This window comes from Calonectris borealis, chromosome 6, assembly GCF_964195595.1.
Source record: "Calonectris borealis chromosome 6, bCalBor7.hap1.2, whole genome shotgun sequence".
Classification (NCBI taxonomy): domain Eukaryota; kingdom Metazoa; phylum Chordata; class Aves; order Procellariiformes; family Procellariidae; genus Calonectris; species Calonectris borealis.
The window spans coordinates 28,605,244-28,622,285 of record NC_134317.1 but is presented as its reverse complement, the minus strand read 5'-3'; the positions used below and the strand labels follow the sequence as shown (position 1 = coordinate 28,622,285).

The window sequence follows — 17,042 nt, the reverse complement described above, 5'->3', positions numbered from 1 at the left end:
CTCTACGGGACACACGGCCGAGCGTTTCCGTACGATTTCCAGGATTTGGTAATCTGCTGCCCACAGAAGCCCTCGGTGATCGGCGCGGGACGGTAACGTCCCGCACCGCCTGTAGCTGCGTACGGAACCGCACCGTCTGTTCCGCGCCGCAACCTGCTTGCGGCACGGCCAGCGCCCGGCGAAAGCGCGCTGCCCGCCGCCAGGTCTGGGCGGACCTGCTCCGCGAGGCTCGGCAACGCGACCGCCTGGGCGAGGGCGGCGGCGCTCGTCAGGGCACCCCGGCATTGTGCCCAGCCCACCCCGCGCGCCAACCGCCCAACCGCCCCTCGCGCGCCCAACCGCCCCCCGCGTGCCAACCGCCCAACCGCCGCTCGCGCGCCCAACTGCCCCCCGCGCGCCCAACCGCCCAACGGCCGGCGCCTGCCCCGACGCTGCGGGGCTCTCGCCGCCCCCCGGGCGCTGGCGATGGGCCCGGTGGGGCGGGGCGAGGTGCGGCCTGCGCGCCGGAAGTGAGCGGCGGGGGGGAGCCCGGAGCGGCGGCGGGCGCTGGGGCGATAGCGGCGTGGAGGGAGCGGTGTCTCCGCTGCCGGGCAGGGACGTGCTTCGGCGGCCGGGCGGAGGCGGTTCCGCGCTCGGCGGAAACAAGTAAACGGGAAAGGAAGGGAGCGGCTAGTGGGAACCGGTATCGGCGGCCACCATTAGCGGCGGTAGGAGGAGGAGCAGCAGCCGCGGGGGTCTGCAGGCGGAGCGGAGCCCGGGTGCCGCCGCCGGCAGCGAGCGGGAGTGTGTCCGCCGCCTCGCCCCTGTATTTTGTGGGGGGTCGCCGCTGCCCGCCAGGCCGCCGGGGGCTTCCCCGGAGCCGGGGTGAGGTGAGTCGTGGAGCCGCCTTCTTGTCGTTTTTTTTTGGCGGGGGGGCGCCGCCGCACCACCCGGGGGGGGTGGCGGTGGGAGAGCCGGCGGGGCATCTGCCGGGCCGCGGGGGGCGGGCAGGCGGGGAGCGGCGTTTCCTGCCGCTTCCCCTCAGCCCGGCGGCGGGGCGGGGGCCGCTGAGGGACCGCGGCGGCCGGGGGCTGGGCGGGGAGGACCGGGCGAAGGAGTGTGAGAGGGGCGAGGATTTAACGGCTCACGGTCTGTGTCCTGCGCCCCTCCACGCCCCAAACATCATGGGGTGATTTTTTTCAAAACAGGCTTTGCAGTGCTGGTGACTGGTGGAGGTTTTTTTTGTGTGTGTGTTTCCACCCCCCGGGCTTTTCCCCGTGTAAGGCATGCCTCAGAAGAGGCTGGGAAGTAAGCCGGGGATGCGCGAGGGATGTAGTCGGTGGCATCCAGACAATGTCAGCTTGGTGAGTCTCCACCCTGTGGAGCTGCAGGCAGTCGAGTCCCCTGCACAGGCATCGCCAAGTCTCTCTGTGCGACCCGGGGAACAAAACACGCTCAAATCCTCTTTCCTGGTGCAGAAAGGAAAGATTGGTTTGGATTGTTCGTTACAAGGTTTTGTTTAAAAATAATAATAAAAAAAAAGGCCTGAAATCTTTTAAGCTTTTTAGCCATATGACTTACTGAGGGCACGCTGGTTTGTGAAGAGCCTCCCAAGCAAGGCTGGTGTCTGCATTGGTTTTCATGAAGATGGAGAGTGGTACATTATTTTTTTTGCATGGGGAAAATCATTGATGGTGGGAGGGAAAGGAGGAGTGTCTGTATACATGAGTGTCACATGACCTGTGTAAAATTCATATAGGTATACTTATTTTTCTGCTGCATTAATGCTATTTGTTTTAAGAAGCCAATGACTTACCTGTTCATTTTGGAAGGTTTTATTTCTTTTGGATTTGTTATCTTGTGTGGCAGAAAGTAGTCACCTGCGTGTTTGGGCACTGTCTGCATTTTATCATTTTTACTAGTATTTCAAGGCTTTTTATGTTTTTACCTGGTTATAGGTATTCAGAAGGGAACGAACAGCAGTATGTGTAGTATAACTCCTCTTTTACTGGAGGAGTACAGGTACACTTGGCACAGGTATACTATTTCGTATGGCTAATATCTTTACATTGGCATTTGTGTGATGGAGGAATGGGGAACTACTGTAGAATCACACCCACTCCATTTTAAACAAAGTGCCTCTTTTTATTTGTTCTCCCTCACTCCAGACAGGGACACATTAGCTTGTAAAACACCTTTGAGCAGAAAAATGAATTTAAATGTTTATTGATGAAAGAATTTAGATGTTTATTGAAACAATATGTCTAAACCAGCCAATCTTCTTATTTTCCTGGCTGTTTAATCAGCTTTTCTCTGCTGAGAAGTTTCCTATTAAAATAGAGGAACAGAAAAATCACTTGCTAAATCATCTTGAAGAACAAAAGTATAGGTCATAAGTTCCAATTCTAGGGAATACTTTACATGTAAGTTATATAAAGATGTAGACATGTCCATATTTAATATTCTGATATTCTTCTTGGGTGGGTGTGGTGGATAGTGGAATATAGAAGTGTTTTTGTGCACCTAAGTTGGTATGTGGCTTTTCATATCAGTGGGTGACACTCAAATTACCTTACAGAAATTTGTATTAAAGAGGCTTTTTGCTTTCATAGAACAAGGAGGTGAGTGGCACTAAGGAATTTATTTATTGCTCTCCTACAAATTTCATTTTCAGATAGGAATTTCCTTATAATGGCTTGGGTTTTAGACTCATACGACATGTAATGAAGAGTTCTTCTACCGCTGTTTCTCTGACTCAGCATGGGATGACAGAGAGAAAAGTATTGCTGAGAGAAGCCACAGTTCAGGAAAGCAGTGTAGTTTACCAGCTGTTAATCTCTCGAAAGAATATAAAAAATAATGTGAAAAGGGACACTGACAAATTTTGTATAATCTTCAGTCTGCCTTCCTTGCGTAGTATCTTGAGACCACTGCCTTCAGGTTTGAATTTAGAATAGCTTTTTTCCAGGGAAGTGGTGCATTGACATAAACTGTTTTGAACTTCCTGCATATTGCAGCCTGTTCCTTCCTTAATAAGGTAAGCCATGGTACAGCGAACACCTGTTGCTTTAAAGGAGTGTGCAAGACTGCTGTGGTAACTTTTGTAGGTAATAATGCAATATAATTGATTTTAAGAGGCTTTATTTTTCAAGAGGGTGTCTCAGTCTTCTGAGTATCAGAATATGTGGATATTGCCTCATTTCTCCCTTCCACCAAACCACTAAAATTTTTTTAGCTGTAAAGCTATTGTGTTGCTTCTTTATTTGAATTTTTCAAGAATATGAACATGTGCTCCTTTATCTCTTCCTTCAGCATCAAGATTTTTAATAAAATCAGCTAGCTTTTCTAGCCAGAAGTAGTTATTTCTTTGTGCTCTTAATTGAATATCTTCATGCTGTATTAATCTGATCTTAACTGGTCGAACAACTTGCCTGCCTTCCTTCAAATGTCTTTCAGCCACTGAAGGAGGGGGGGGAAAAAAAATAATCAAACTGGGACACAGTTAAATCTGAGTGACTAAGCCAGTTAGGCAAATACTAAGAAGAATAGTGCTGAAGATCCCAGCCGTTAAGTAATTTAGATCACATTCTTAATAGCAGAAAAATCCAAATTACAAATGGAGCCAAAGGTTGCAAAATAATTACACTGCCTTTTCTTTTATGTTAAACAATAGTTTTGTTACTGAATTTTCAAGTAGAACTGAAATAATGTGCTTTACAGCTTCCCATTAATATCTGTTCATACTGAGGACCCTGCTGATTAAATCTAGAACTTGTTACAGGCACTTACCAAAGCCAAAAATGTCCGACTTGTATTTCAGCCCCCAACAATAAACCAAACACTGATGGTTGCTTATTTTGTGATGTTTCACACCCTTTCTCTGCAATTGCTAGAAGAAAACGTATGTTGATTTACAGCTGACTTCCAGAGCTACTATAAAAATAGGTTTAAAACTTCTTAGTCGTAGAACATAACTTCTGCCTGCTACTGAATTTCTAGTCTCAGAAATTCATTAGATTAATTTACATTTGTGTAATCAGAAAGGTGATTGAATCTTCATTGCCTCTGGTCTTTCTTTTTAGGAGAGCAGTGTGTAAGGGGAAAGTTTTTATACAAATATATTATAGCAAGTCTGGTGAGGGAATTACTATACACAGTAGCAAAACTGTTATATATTTACTTTTCTTGAGTAAATATTTTTTAAGTGTTCAAGAACTCAAGCTGATGCTGGTAAAAATGCACTGATGTTGCTTAGAGCGAATGGTAAACTGAATGAGGATTGTTCTCATCTTGTGTGAAAATTATCTTAAATATCCCTTATTGGAATATTAACGTATTGTTCTAATTGTTGTATATGACATCTGCTGAAATGGTCTTGTACTGTGTAAGGGTGTCAGTACTCTGTCAATATAAGTGTTTAGAATAGCAAGTTGTGCTCAAATACTAAAACAGAGCGCTCTTTTGCTTAAGCTATGTTAAGCACAGATCCAAACCACCTTACTGTTTGCTACTGTTTATTACAGCACAATAGCTGATTCCTAGCAGATCAGGATTAGAAACAAACAGGAGCAAGAAGTGACATCATTCTGCAGTTTCGTGGCATGATCAGTTTTATTACTTGTGTCAGTATTGCACTTTCATCTAAAAAAGTCTTGGAGAAGTTAAATAGAGGACCTGATCATTTCTCTCAAATGCATGCATGAAGTGGAAAAATACGCTAAATAAAACATATATACAGAAAGGGGCTAGAGGGAGACTAATTGGCATCCTTCATCCTCTCTGATAACTTTACCCTTCAGAAAGCTTTGGGAGCAATTGCATGGGGACTGGCAGAAACTTCTGTTCATGTGATAGAGTTGAAGTCCACTGCCTATTGCTGGCATAGGGTCCTTTGCTGCTGCAACTGCTGTGATTATCTCATCTTGTCCTTCCCTTTTCCCAAAGACTTACCAATTTGCTGTGTTTGCAGAACCTGTAGTATTCCTGCCATATCTTTTTGTCCTTAATATTGGGTTAAAGGAAAAAAAAAAGGTATAACTGGGCTGTGCTTAGAGTTGAGAGGTGCAATACAATTACTTCTTGTAGTTGGTTTTTTTAATTGTTGCTTTTGTGGTTCTTCCAGTAGGAAGGAACAGTTTAGTAAAGAAAAAGCTCCCTAAAGAAAAGCTCCAAGTAGACCTTGTTGCTTTCCAATGATACGTGGATAGACTTCATCTTGATGCAAATTCTGTCATTTGTTACCACTTTTCTGCTTTAAGAACAGCCATCTTTAGCACAGAAAAAGTAGTTCATTGTATCTAATCATAGTCTTAATTGGTTTGAAATAGTCTTAATTGTCTGAAATTGGTTACAGAGTCCTGGTAAAAGTGCTCCCCCAAACTAAAACTGTTATTGAGCAAGTAGTTTCTGCTTCTGCTATCCTTCCATCGTGTATCAGTGACTTGTGAAAAACTCTGCAGGTTCTTCAACGAAGTACTTCAAACTCTTCAAGGATTACTCTGCAAAATTCTACTTTATTTTCTGAAATCCAGGTAGTCGTCATAAAAGGAAAAACGTTTTCAGGAGTGCCCAAAAGACTTAATTACTAGCCTTACTGAAACTGTAATTGGTAAATTTGCATCATCTGCTTGTAAAATTGGATTTTGAAGGCTATGTCATTAAGTAGTGTTAGAAGTGCAAATAAAGAATATGTATCAAGCATTGATGATAAAATAATCCCGTCTCAAACGGTTGAATTCTTTCTCTGATATCACCTTTGCAGTTAAATCCCTTCAATATATGTCATAAAATTGCCTGCTGAGTTAAGTGCAATATTAAAAGTTGAGTGAGTAATTGCATACTGTGAAAAATGCTACCTTTACAACATAGAATTCATAAAGGGTTTTTTGGTGTGGAATTTCATTCTTTTTGGAACTTACAGATGGTGCTAAGGCAGTTTTGCCCCAACTGTGTTGTTTTAATCGGTGATGAAAAAAAAAATTTAGTGGTTTTTTTAATGTCTCTGCATTTCTTTTAAATAATTTCATTGATTATTATGATGAAATATCTCTTTGTCCAAAATGCCTATTTGATTGGTTTAATCACTGAGAAAGTATACTGAAACTACGTTTGACAGATTTTCCTCTGTCAGAGGGCTTGTAGATTTGTAGTGGTACTCTTAGGTTTAACTCTGTGAAGTTGCTGAATTGATCCTTGTGATATATCATTAGTGGAAGGACAAACGTTCAGAAGGAAACAGCTTGTGTACGCGCTTGGTGGCTTTCTCTCTCTCTTGCATCTCTTCATGATGAGGTGTCACTGATAGACTTTGTTATAGATGCAATAGAAGATAATATTAGCAAAACAAACGTATAGGTTCTTTGGAGGAAGTAAAGTTGCTCCATTGTTGTTTATAAACTTCGTCCAGTCATTAATCTCTGTACAGATGGATTTGCTATGCCTGGAATAGCCACAGGTTTGCAGTTCTTGCTTGCATCTCTGACAGTGCTGACCCAGTCTCAAGAACTGTATGTTCCACTCCTTGTTTTTTTCCTAGTAGGTCCCTTAATGAAATGGTATTAATAAGAGCAAAAGAGAAGCAATTGAGATTAGAGACAACTTTTTTTTTTTCCTTATGTTTTTCCTGGCAGAAATATCCTTAGGTCTTATTTACACTAAACTGTTGTGTGTTAAAAATACTCTTAAAAATAAGAGACTGGTGAGATTTAATCCACATAAGTCCTGTGATCCAGTTTACATGGATGATCCACAGCATGCCAAATTGGTAAAATTGAAGGGGTGATGAGTTGCAGTGAAAGATTTTACCTTTGGGGAGCTGTTGAGAGAGGAAGAGAAGCTACATCCTTGTATACAACTTCCTAGACCATGATTATATAGTTTTACAAAATTAAAGGTTCTTTTATCTCTGGGATGTAAAAGCATTTTTAAAAATAAAGACAAACTCCCTTCCAGGCTGCTATTTGCATCTTATGAGTATTAAAAGGCATCTATCCAGGGTTGCAGAATCTGTTGTAGGGAATACTTTGCACCATGATTTTGTAAATGAATTAATTTTCATAACTAGATGACAAATGTTATCTATACTCATTTAGGCAAGCTGGTTTACAAAACTAGGATGGGTTCTAGCTCAATATTGGAACCAGTAAATTTTCAATATGTTTTCAAATATCTCATGAATTAGACTGATTTTTACAGCTTAATTATGATCTTCCAAAGGTGAAATTGGCATGGGAAGCTTATTAGTTTTACAGAAATACTGTACTTGCATACTAATTGCCTTAATTTTAATCCTGTGTTTTTTCTACTTTGTGTCTGAGCTTATTGCTTGTTACTCCTCTTCTTTATGGTTTAGAGCAAGAAGTATTGAATTAGGTGGAAGGGAAGTACTCTGTAAGAAATGTGAAACCATTTCATTATACTATGACAATGTTCCCTCAGGTTTTCTCATATTCAGGCTGGGAATACACAACGATAAGTTAAGATCTGAAGTTCTTAAATTTGTGTTAACTCTGAAACTCTGTGTCTACAAGGACAAGACACCCTATGTGAAATAAATGGCATATCTACTTTAGTGTCGTGGTTTAACCCCAGTCAGCAACTAAGTACCACACAGCCACTCGCTCACCCTCCCCCACCCCACCTCCCCGTGGGATGGAGGAGAGACTCGGAAGAGCAAAAGTAAGAAAACTTGAGGGTTGAGATAAGAACGGTTTAATACTTGAAATAAAATAATAATCATAATAAAAAAAATTGTAATGAAAAGTGACATGACAAAAGAGAGAGAGAGAGGAACAAAACCCAGGGAAAAAAAACCAAATGATGCAACCGCTCACCACCCGCCAACTGATGCCTAGACAGTCCCTAAGCAGTAATCACTGCCCCCTGGCCAATTCCCCCCAGCTTATATACTGAACATGATGTCATATGGTATGGAATATCCCTTTGGCCAGTTTGGGTCAGATGTCCTGGCTATACTCCCTCCCAGCTTCTTGTGCACCTCCTCACTGGCAGAGTATGGGAAGCTGAAAAGTCCTTAGCTTAAGATAAACACAACTTAGCAACAACTAAAACATCAGGGTGTTATCACATTATTCTCCTGCTAAATCCAAAACACAGCACTATACCAGCTAGGAAGAAAATTAACTCTATCCCAGCCAAAACCAGGACATCTAGCTTCCTTCAGAAGTGAGGACAATGTTCACCGCCCAGGGAGGTTTCTCACGATTGTTCTGTGGGAGGTACAGTACTGATGGATTGTGTCTGGACTTAAAATAAAGTCTCAGTCTTTGGTATTGCACTGTTGGCTATTCCTAGGCAGTTTCCCACTCATGTATGGTTGTTTTCGATTTCATCCTGACTTGCCTAGTTCATGCCTATATAGTGATGAGGCATCTTGCATAGGATTTTTGATTCCATGCCAGAAGCCAAGCATTCCAAGCTCTCTTTATTTATCCTTAGTAATTTTGCTTCCTGCTTTTCTCCTTGCTAGAAGGATCACCATGATCTTGTTGCACCATTTAAAATTGAGTTAATCATTGTTGGAATCTGTTTTAATATACCAATGCAAGTTTGGACTTCCCAGGTGTCTGTAATCATTCTTCTTCACAGGTGACTAAAGACCTTTTACATAAATGTGTTTTATAGTGCATTTAAGAAAAAAAAATCCCTTGTGAAAGGGAATTTTTCACAACAAAAGTTGTGAAAAAACTCCTTAAGTTGTTCTGAGCCTTTAAAGAAAAATGCCTTACAGACCTGTGTTTTCCAAGGAAGTTGTCACTGATCTCTTTAATGCATGACTTAAGAAAATGACCTTTTACTTGGACATGTTCTGAGTGGCTTTGATAAGAAACATGGATGATTGCATGCTATTCCCGGAAAAGCATTCCACAAGTTTGTTGTGTGTGTCAGTGACCAACTTTTCTAGTAGTTTGGATTTTAGTTAACAGTAGCTGTGTCTGAGGGCTTAAGAAAAGCACTTGTATCTATTAAATTGTAGCATTTTATTTGGAGGGGGGCAGGGGGAAGCCGGTAGCTTTCACTCACTAGTAACTTTGCAAGGTAGTAATACTGACTAGAACTTGTGAATTCCTTTGGCCATCTCTGAGCACGTCACAGGTCAGGAGAACAACTATGCCTGAAGCTGGGTAGTGGAAGATCACTTTCTCTTTCACCTCTACTCAGGTATGTCTATCAATAAGTAACTCAGTGATATCTTATGATCAGTTCTGTGAAACTGAAAGGCTATTTGTCAGATTGATTTGAGTACCAACAATAAATTCCTGCCCAGGGAGGAAGGAAAGGAATTATTTTCCTGAAGAAATGTTCAGTTGTTCTGGATTAGAGACCTCAGAGATTCTTTCTAAGAAGCATAGCAGAAGTGAGAAGTCTCACTTCAGCAATTACACAGAAGGAGAAGGAGGGCCCCATAGAAAAGCATGAATGTTGTCTTCCCTTCTGGCAGCTGGCAGGGCGGAAAACTGAAGCAATAGGGAAATGAGTGAAATTTTTAGGAGGAACCACATATCCACGTCACAGTTCTTAAAGTGAAACATACACTGTCTTTATGAAGAGTGCTCTGTATTACCTAAGCTCCAGTTGATACTGCAGCATACAGCTTAAACTTTTGTGCTTGCTATCCTAGTTAGTGAAAATCAGACTTTCTTGTTAAAAATAAAATTGAAAACAAACCCCCCAAAACCCCCACTCAAGTGCTTGTGATTAGTTTGAATGAAACTTTCTATTTTGATATTGCTTATTCCTATTTAGCTTGAATCTGTGCAAAAACTTCAGGTCATCAAAAACAATTTAAAAAAAAAAAGCCCTTGGAATTAGTTATTACTACTTTGTAATGGAAAATCTTAAATTATCTTTTATCGACTGGAATGGAATATTCCTGAAATAACTAGCATGCATTGTGGGGTTGAAAGTCCAGTGTAGAGCAAACAAAGTATTTTCAGACTGTGCACTTTCAACTTCAGTGGTGTTTCATTTCTGAAATGTGTTGACTTGCGTGTCTTTCTTTTTGAAAAGAGGGGTCACTTAATCTTCATTCTCCTGAAGTACCAGGTAGTTAATATATTTACAGATGTCATGTAGGAAGTTAGCTTAGGTAGACTGTTGCACCCAAAAGCTTGAGGAATGATTTTATGTGTCTTTTTTTTCTGGGCCTAGATCCTTCAAAAGTGTATTAGGTTTGTGTGGCCTTTAAATTTAAAATACACATAGTGTAGGAAAAAACCATTGTCACTTGACACGAATTACTTTGATTTAACGTACAGGCTGTCTGCTATCATTGTCGCGAAGAGAGTTTAAAATCAACTGCTGTTGCTTGCTTTCTGGCCTAAAGACTGATCTGAATGCTTTACATACAGCATGTTATTGTATTATCTGTGACTTTTTAAATTATTCCTCACATCTAGTACCTTCTGATTATTAATGTAACAGGAGAATGTGCTTTAAAGCAATGTCTTCCTAAGACTTTCTTTAGTTTCTCTATTTTGTAGAGCATAATAAAACCCCTACCTTCTGAGCTTGGATTCCACATCTCAATTTTTTTTTTTTTCAATCTTGAAGGTACACGGTCTTCCTTTTGTTTAAAATGTACCTCACCTGAAACTAGAAGGCCAGAACTTTTTAGTTTTCTGTATTTGTGCTCATTATTAACTTTCTGAGTTAAGGTTAGTCTGGCATACTCTGTTGAGTATGATACAACTGTTGACAGGTTGTGAGCATTTGAGAACATTTCTATATATGTGGTCTGATGAAACATGATAAAATGTTACAAGGTATTGATATGTCTTGTGTAGTAAATTGTTCCAGTTAAAGCTGCCTAAATCTTTATTTTTCTACTTTAGAGTGAGTTGAAAAGCAAGTTAAAGGAGCAGTTGTTCTCTTACGAAAATGTTAAAAATTACAGCTGACCTTATGTTGTCTGCATTCTTTTTTGCCTTCCAGTATGGATTTAAATATTTGGGTTTACAACTGCGCATGCTTTCACTACGTTATGATATGCCATAAGAGTTGAGAAAGCGTAGCCTACTGATAAATTCAGCAGCTGCTTCTTCATTCCTAAAATGACTTTTGCTGGATTGCTTTCCTTAAAATGTTGGTATTTTAGCATGATTCAGGCAGTATTATTGACAGGAATATGGAACCAACATATGTTCAAAAGTAAGGCTTTTCTTGTTTTTGCAGTGTAATAAAATATATTCTTTTGTGTCTGGATACAGTATATAAAGTATGCATCTTAAATCATCACCTCTATCATGTCTATTTATTCCAAGACGTTCAGACTGAAGTATTGAACTTGCTGAAGTATAGTGACAGCCATTGTTCAAAACAGTGGTATGTAGGCTATGAAGTTTTTTTTTTAATAGAATTTAGAATACGTAGATGGTTAACCAGTTAAAATGTTACGCTATATTGGTTCACTTTTTGAAAAGAAAATTTAAAATTTTGCCTGACAGGACTCATTGTGGATAACTGTAGTGCTGTGATGGAGTCATCTATTAAACTAAAGAACACTACTTTGTGGGGGAAGTAAAAGAAGCCCTTAGTTTACTTAATTTTTTTTTGTAATTTCTGAAGTTCTGCTTGCGTCTATAGTGTGATTGGTAATATTTCACTGCAGGTAGGGGCGTAGCAGCAGTCTGGTCCTGTGTGCATCAAGAATCATCTGTGTAGTTACATGGAACTAGTTTGAAGATACGGTTTGAGGCGTGTATTTGAACACTAGTAAATAGTGATGATCTTCCTATCATTAGGTATGCATGCAGTAGCCTGGTATTTAATGGAATACAGATTGATAACTATGTAGTTTTCACATTTTTATTGCCGAGTATGCTTCATGTATTTTATAGATCATGTTTAGAAAATCTGTCTGTAACTAGCTCTGATCTTCTTCTTTCCAAAGATGAGCAAGATGACCACTGAAATGGTATCCATGGCTCTGCATTCTGTAAAAAATCAATTTGTGCCCTCTGTGTCTGGGTGATCTTTTATAGCGTCTTGAGGAATAGGACATTATTTTAAAAGAGGAAGTTAGGTCTGCCACAGAGGAAGCATTATATTATGGATTAAATGCTGTCCTTGTCATCTTTGAACCACACTTTTTCTGCTGTCTTGTTAGGTGCATATTTTTTTCCTTTATACAGTCTTCCAATTCTCTAGTTGAGTTGCAGACAACGAGTAGTTTTGAAAGTTGTATGTGTAGCTCTCTTGTCCTCTTTTTGGGTATTGGTCTTGGAATGTTTGCTTCCGAAATGCTGCTTGATTTGAAACTGGATAGGTAGAAAAATTCTTTTTTCTGTGCTCAATTCCTTCCTGTACTTGGCTTATGTTTGCGTGCATGCTCTTAAGTTTCATTGGCTAGAGTTGCCCCATAGGAGATATTACGTCCACTGAGAACTGGCCAGAATATTGTTCTTGGTGTTCCCCATCACAAAATGCACATGAGGGGAGGTTGGATAGTATAATTAGCTGTTAGTCCTGTGCTTTGTGCATGTTCTCCTCAGCTGGGAGAAATTCTTTAGAGGGAGAAATTCTTTAGATGATGCACAAGAATTGAAAAAGGGCCTGAGAACTTGCTTTCTGTGACTTGATTGCATTTAAAAAAATATGAACTGTCAGGAATAATAGAGCTGGAAAGAGGTACTGTTGGAATTGACCTTACTACTTAGCACAGAAGGCTGTGAATGATTCCACAGATGTTTTGCTCTTTTCATTGTTTTCTTCTGAGAGAAGATTGTGACATCAGATGAAAAGTTGAGACCAGGAATAAACAAGGTCTTAGGATGCATCCCATTTTTTTTACAGGCATTTCTTCATAAATGGCTTGTGATTGAGCTGTTTCATCTCCAGGTCTCGTAACTGGTTGCACTGAATGGATAGAGGCAGTGACATAGAAATAGTGCTATGGATTCCTGGCAGTCATTCTCAGCGGTATTGCCATGGGACTGTAGTCAGTTCCCTTAGTGAGTGTGAAGGTCCACTGGCAGCTCTGACAGAACAGCTGCAACTGATGTTACAGCATACTAGCACCTAGTTGTTGAGTCATTCACTGCTGATCACTTAGCTACTGTCCAGTAAATAATGAATTTTGGCTAGTTTCTTGACTAAAATTTCCATGTGCACCTTGATGACAGTCTTTGAACAGCGGTTATTACACTAACTTTGCACTGATTACAGTTTTGTCAGGCTTTTGCTACACTGCTGTATATTCAGGCAATATCAGAATGTGAGGTTAAGATTTTAGAATACTATTGAACAATAAAAGGAGAGCAAAACAACGTGACCCATATCTTCAGCTTTCTCTAAGTTCAGTGAAACTGAATTGTTTGTACGACTTCCTTCAACATGACAGGAAAATTGCCCAGGTAATTGCTTTCATATTTATTCTGTTTATATGTATTATCCTTCAAAGTGTGTTGCAGGATTTCTGTCAAATGCAAAAGAGCATTTTCAACAGAATGCCAAATCCAGCTGTAGGAGAACAGAAGTTGCTTCAGCTTCACCAGCACAATTTAAAACCTACCTTGTGTATAAGTAGTTTAATCCAAAAAAAACCAACCTGACCCCAAAACCTAACTATGTTCTGTGTGGAAATGTTCTAAAGACTTATTTATTGAGACTTAGTTATTTGAGGACTCTTAGTAATGGATTATGCTGGTAATACTACCTGCCTCTTGTCTAGTGCTTTTATGAGCAAGTGTGTAAAAAGTATACTGGTGTAAATAAAAATAAAGTAGTTTTTTCCTTTCCAACTTTCTGACCTCTCTAATACAGTTCAGCTAGAAAGTGATACAGTGGGTACTAGGAATCCATCCTTCGTCCATGTGACCAGCAATGTTTAGCACTGCAACAACAGTAATGCGTGGAAATCTTTCCCAACTTTCTTCCACTGACTTTTGGGCTTGTTTTTCTTTTTCCTACAGAAGGTGGGCTTTTCGCATTTGTTTTTTGGTACTGAAAAGGGGTGGGGAGTCTCATGGTTGTTTTTTTGTTGTTGTTTGTGGGTTTTTGTTTGGTTTTGGTTTGTTTTCTGTTTGGTTGGGTTTTTTTTTAAGAAGCAGCTTTTTGAGGTTTTCCTTCCAGTCTTTGACTTGTAAAATTAATTTTTAAATGGCATACTGTCTTTAGCATATGTGTAACGTTGTCCAATCCCAAATACACTATTGTAAGTCTAATATGTCTTGACTTTTTAACACTGTTTCTTTTTTCTGCTATCACTTCTTGGAAAAAGAAGACCTAATTTGTTTTAGATGAATCGGAAGATTTATATAGAGAAACTTGGATTTTCTGACTTTACATATACAAATTGCTTGGATTGTCTGCTGCGCTCTGGAGATAGTTTAGTCTTAACCTTTTTCTTATGATGGGAAAGAGAGGTCTTCTGGCTCCTTTCGGTACTTGGTTATGAGGGGGGGGTGATGATGTATTTATACTTATTGGGAGCTTTGCATCAAGAAATCTCCAGTACCATAATGAAGTGATTGGAATCAGTTGCTTCAGCAGTTCTAAAGGCTTTTGCAGGATTTGACAGTTGGAAAAGCCTAATTTATGAAAATTAATTTTGTTCTTAATAAAAATTAGTAGAATTTTTAAACTGCTTTGTTAGTATCTTTCATCTAATTCTTATACAGCATGACCTATGAACTGAACTTGTGGATGATTTCTGTGTTTAGACATGACATTGTTAAGTAGATCTATTTTTTTTTTTTAATTTATATCCTGAGGTTATTTTGGATGTGGCATCTGAAATATTTTACATAGTGGTGTCAACAAGCATAGGAGTTTTTTCTAAGCTTTTCTTTTGTACTTTATTAAATGTTTGGGTTTTCCTTGACATGACTTAATCTGATTTTTGTCCCACCCCAACCTGCAAAATCAATTTGGCAATCAACTTCTCGATGTTCCAATTTATACAAAAGTATATAATGATTAAATGCACCAGAAATGCTCAGGGATTGTTAAGCCTAGATATATAGCTCAGACATTGGTGGATATTTTTATTTTTTTATGAAATGGTTTGTTATCATTTGACCTGTTTTAAAAACTGTTGCTTTGAATTATGTCAAATCCTTTCAGCCATTGAGTCACAAGTAACATAATTCAATCTCTTACTCCTCTCCTAATACATCTACGTGCTATGAAAATCCAGATGCCTTGTCTGTTTTAGGGTGGACTCTCTTACTTCCTCTATTACTTTATCTTAAAGGCCCAAAGTTAACTTCCCTCATTATGCTTAGAACCAACCAGCTTGTCTTTTATCAGGCTGCAGTGTGAGAACCCGTTTTCCTCATGAAACATTTTCATCTGAAGTGTAGCGTGGCACAAGCCCTGTTATATCGCTAGAAGTCTTCCTGAAAAGCATTGATGAAAGTGTCCTTGGATGCTAGGCTTAAAATCAAAAAGCACTGATCATGTTCTGAAAATGTTTTACTGAAGTTAGACTACCCGTTTTAAAATTAGATTTCATTATGTTTGTTGGTTTTACTGATGTGTCATACTACTTGAAAAGCTGGAGTTCTACCTTGCGCTAATTTTCCAGCTTGTGAGAAGTTCCTTGTTTGTTTTCATGGTCAGGAACCAAACAGTTTCTTTACAGCTTTAGGTTTACTTTTACTGTTGAGTAGAAGAAGAGGGGAGATTAATGTCAGGGGATATCTTGACAAAACAGCTGCATTTCTAGCTACAGGACTGTGTTCTCTACCCATCCCTCTGCATGCTTTAGAGTTAGTCAAGTTTACTACCTGCCGTGATGTAAGTGAACAAGATGAGATGCCATGACCTGTATGAATACACTTTAACATGCTTTTTGTGAATGAAAAGGAGAAAGAAAAAGGAAAAAGAAGGGAGGGTGGGGGGTGGGAAGCAGAGGTGGTGATTTAATAGTAAGAGCTGTAATCTCTCATCTTTGAGATGGAATGACATCTCTAATTCTGAAGGGTGAAGATGGATGAAATCCATCACCTGTATAGATTTCAGGACCTCCAAAGAAGCAGCTCCATTTCATTCCAGTGTTCCCCTCCTGCTGATGGAAACAGGTGTGTGGCACTATCAAATGCAACATTCCTTTACAGTCTGGACGTGATCCCTGGCAGGAGTTATTCATAAATAAGTATACATAAGGGATTTAATTATATAGTTTAGTAATTATAAGCTACCTTTACTGCAGAGGTGTGTTGGGATGCAAGGAGAACGTGCAGAAAGTTCCCAGTGGAATGAAATTTATTACTCTGCAAAAATTATTTCCTTTTTTGGCTTGTAAACCTGTTCTGATTTGTCACAAGCTGGCCCTTTAAGGTATGCTATGCTGTAGCTCCTATCAGCAAAGCTTTATAAATCCTTTAGAAAGATAATAGGAAGAAGGTGCCAGCACGACTTAGACCTGAATGGGTGTTTAGAGGTCTGAACGAAGATAGAAAACCAATAAAAACAATGAAATAATTTATTTTTTTAAGCTTCATTGTAAATCCTTTCACGGTGCTGCTTTTTTGATTTAATTCAGCTTGAGATAGAGAGCTAAGATTCAAGTGTAATAATCTTTTCTACAAGAAATGAAACTAAAAAAATCTCCCAGCCAATTCACACCTCACTGTTAGCAATCACTATTAGTGTTAGGAAATGAAACTGTAGGCTAGTGGAATGTTCCACAAATTTCTGCATCTGCATAAACTTATTCATAGTGCAACAGACAAACACAACTTGGAAATTATTTTGCTTTTACATATTGAGGTGCTATTGAATTAAGAGACTTCTTGTAATGTGGCTTTTAAACTGGTCGCTGTCACCTACATTTTAAACAGCTACTTTTGCTGCTTTGTGGCTCATTTTGGCTACAGCAAACTAATGCAGATCAGTTCTTTCTTGCCAACCCTTGTCCTTAACAAGATCTGAATGTGGTCCAAGTAATTACCATTTCTAATGTCACAAATGACATTCCTTATACAGTGTGGTCAACTCAGTACAGCTGCTTTAGCAGTAAAAATAGTCATTGTGGTACACATTCCACTTTTAGTGTATTCTGTAGTTTATTCATCTGGCTCAATCCTTAGAGAGGTCTT

The 17,042-nt window shown here is 39.6% G+C and overlaps 1 protein-coding gene across 1 annotated transcript in view; it reads left to right on the top strand.

Moving 5' to 3' along the window:
* The first annotated feature begins 528 nt into the window (after positions 1-528).
* RAPH1 (Ras association (RalGDS/AF-6) and pleckstrin homology domains 1) overlaps positions 529-17,042 on the top strand; it is a 95,373-nt gene continuing 78,859 nt past the window's right edge. The window contains exon 1 of the mRNA XM_075153411.1: positions 529-869. The gene's annotated coding sequence lies outside the window, so the exon portion shown is untranslated. The remainder of the gene's footprint in view (positions 870-17,042) is intronic.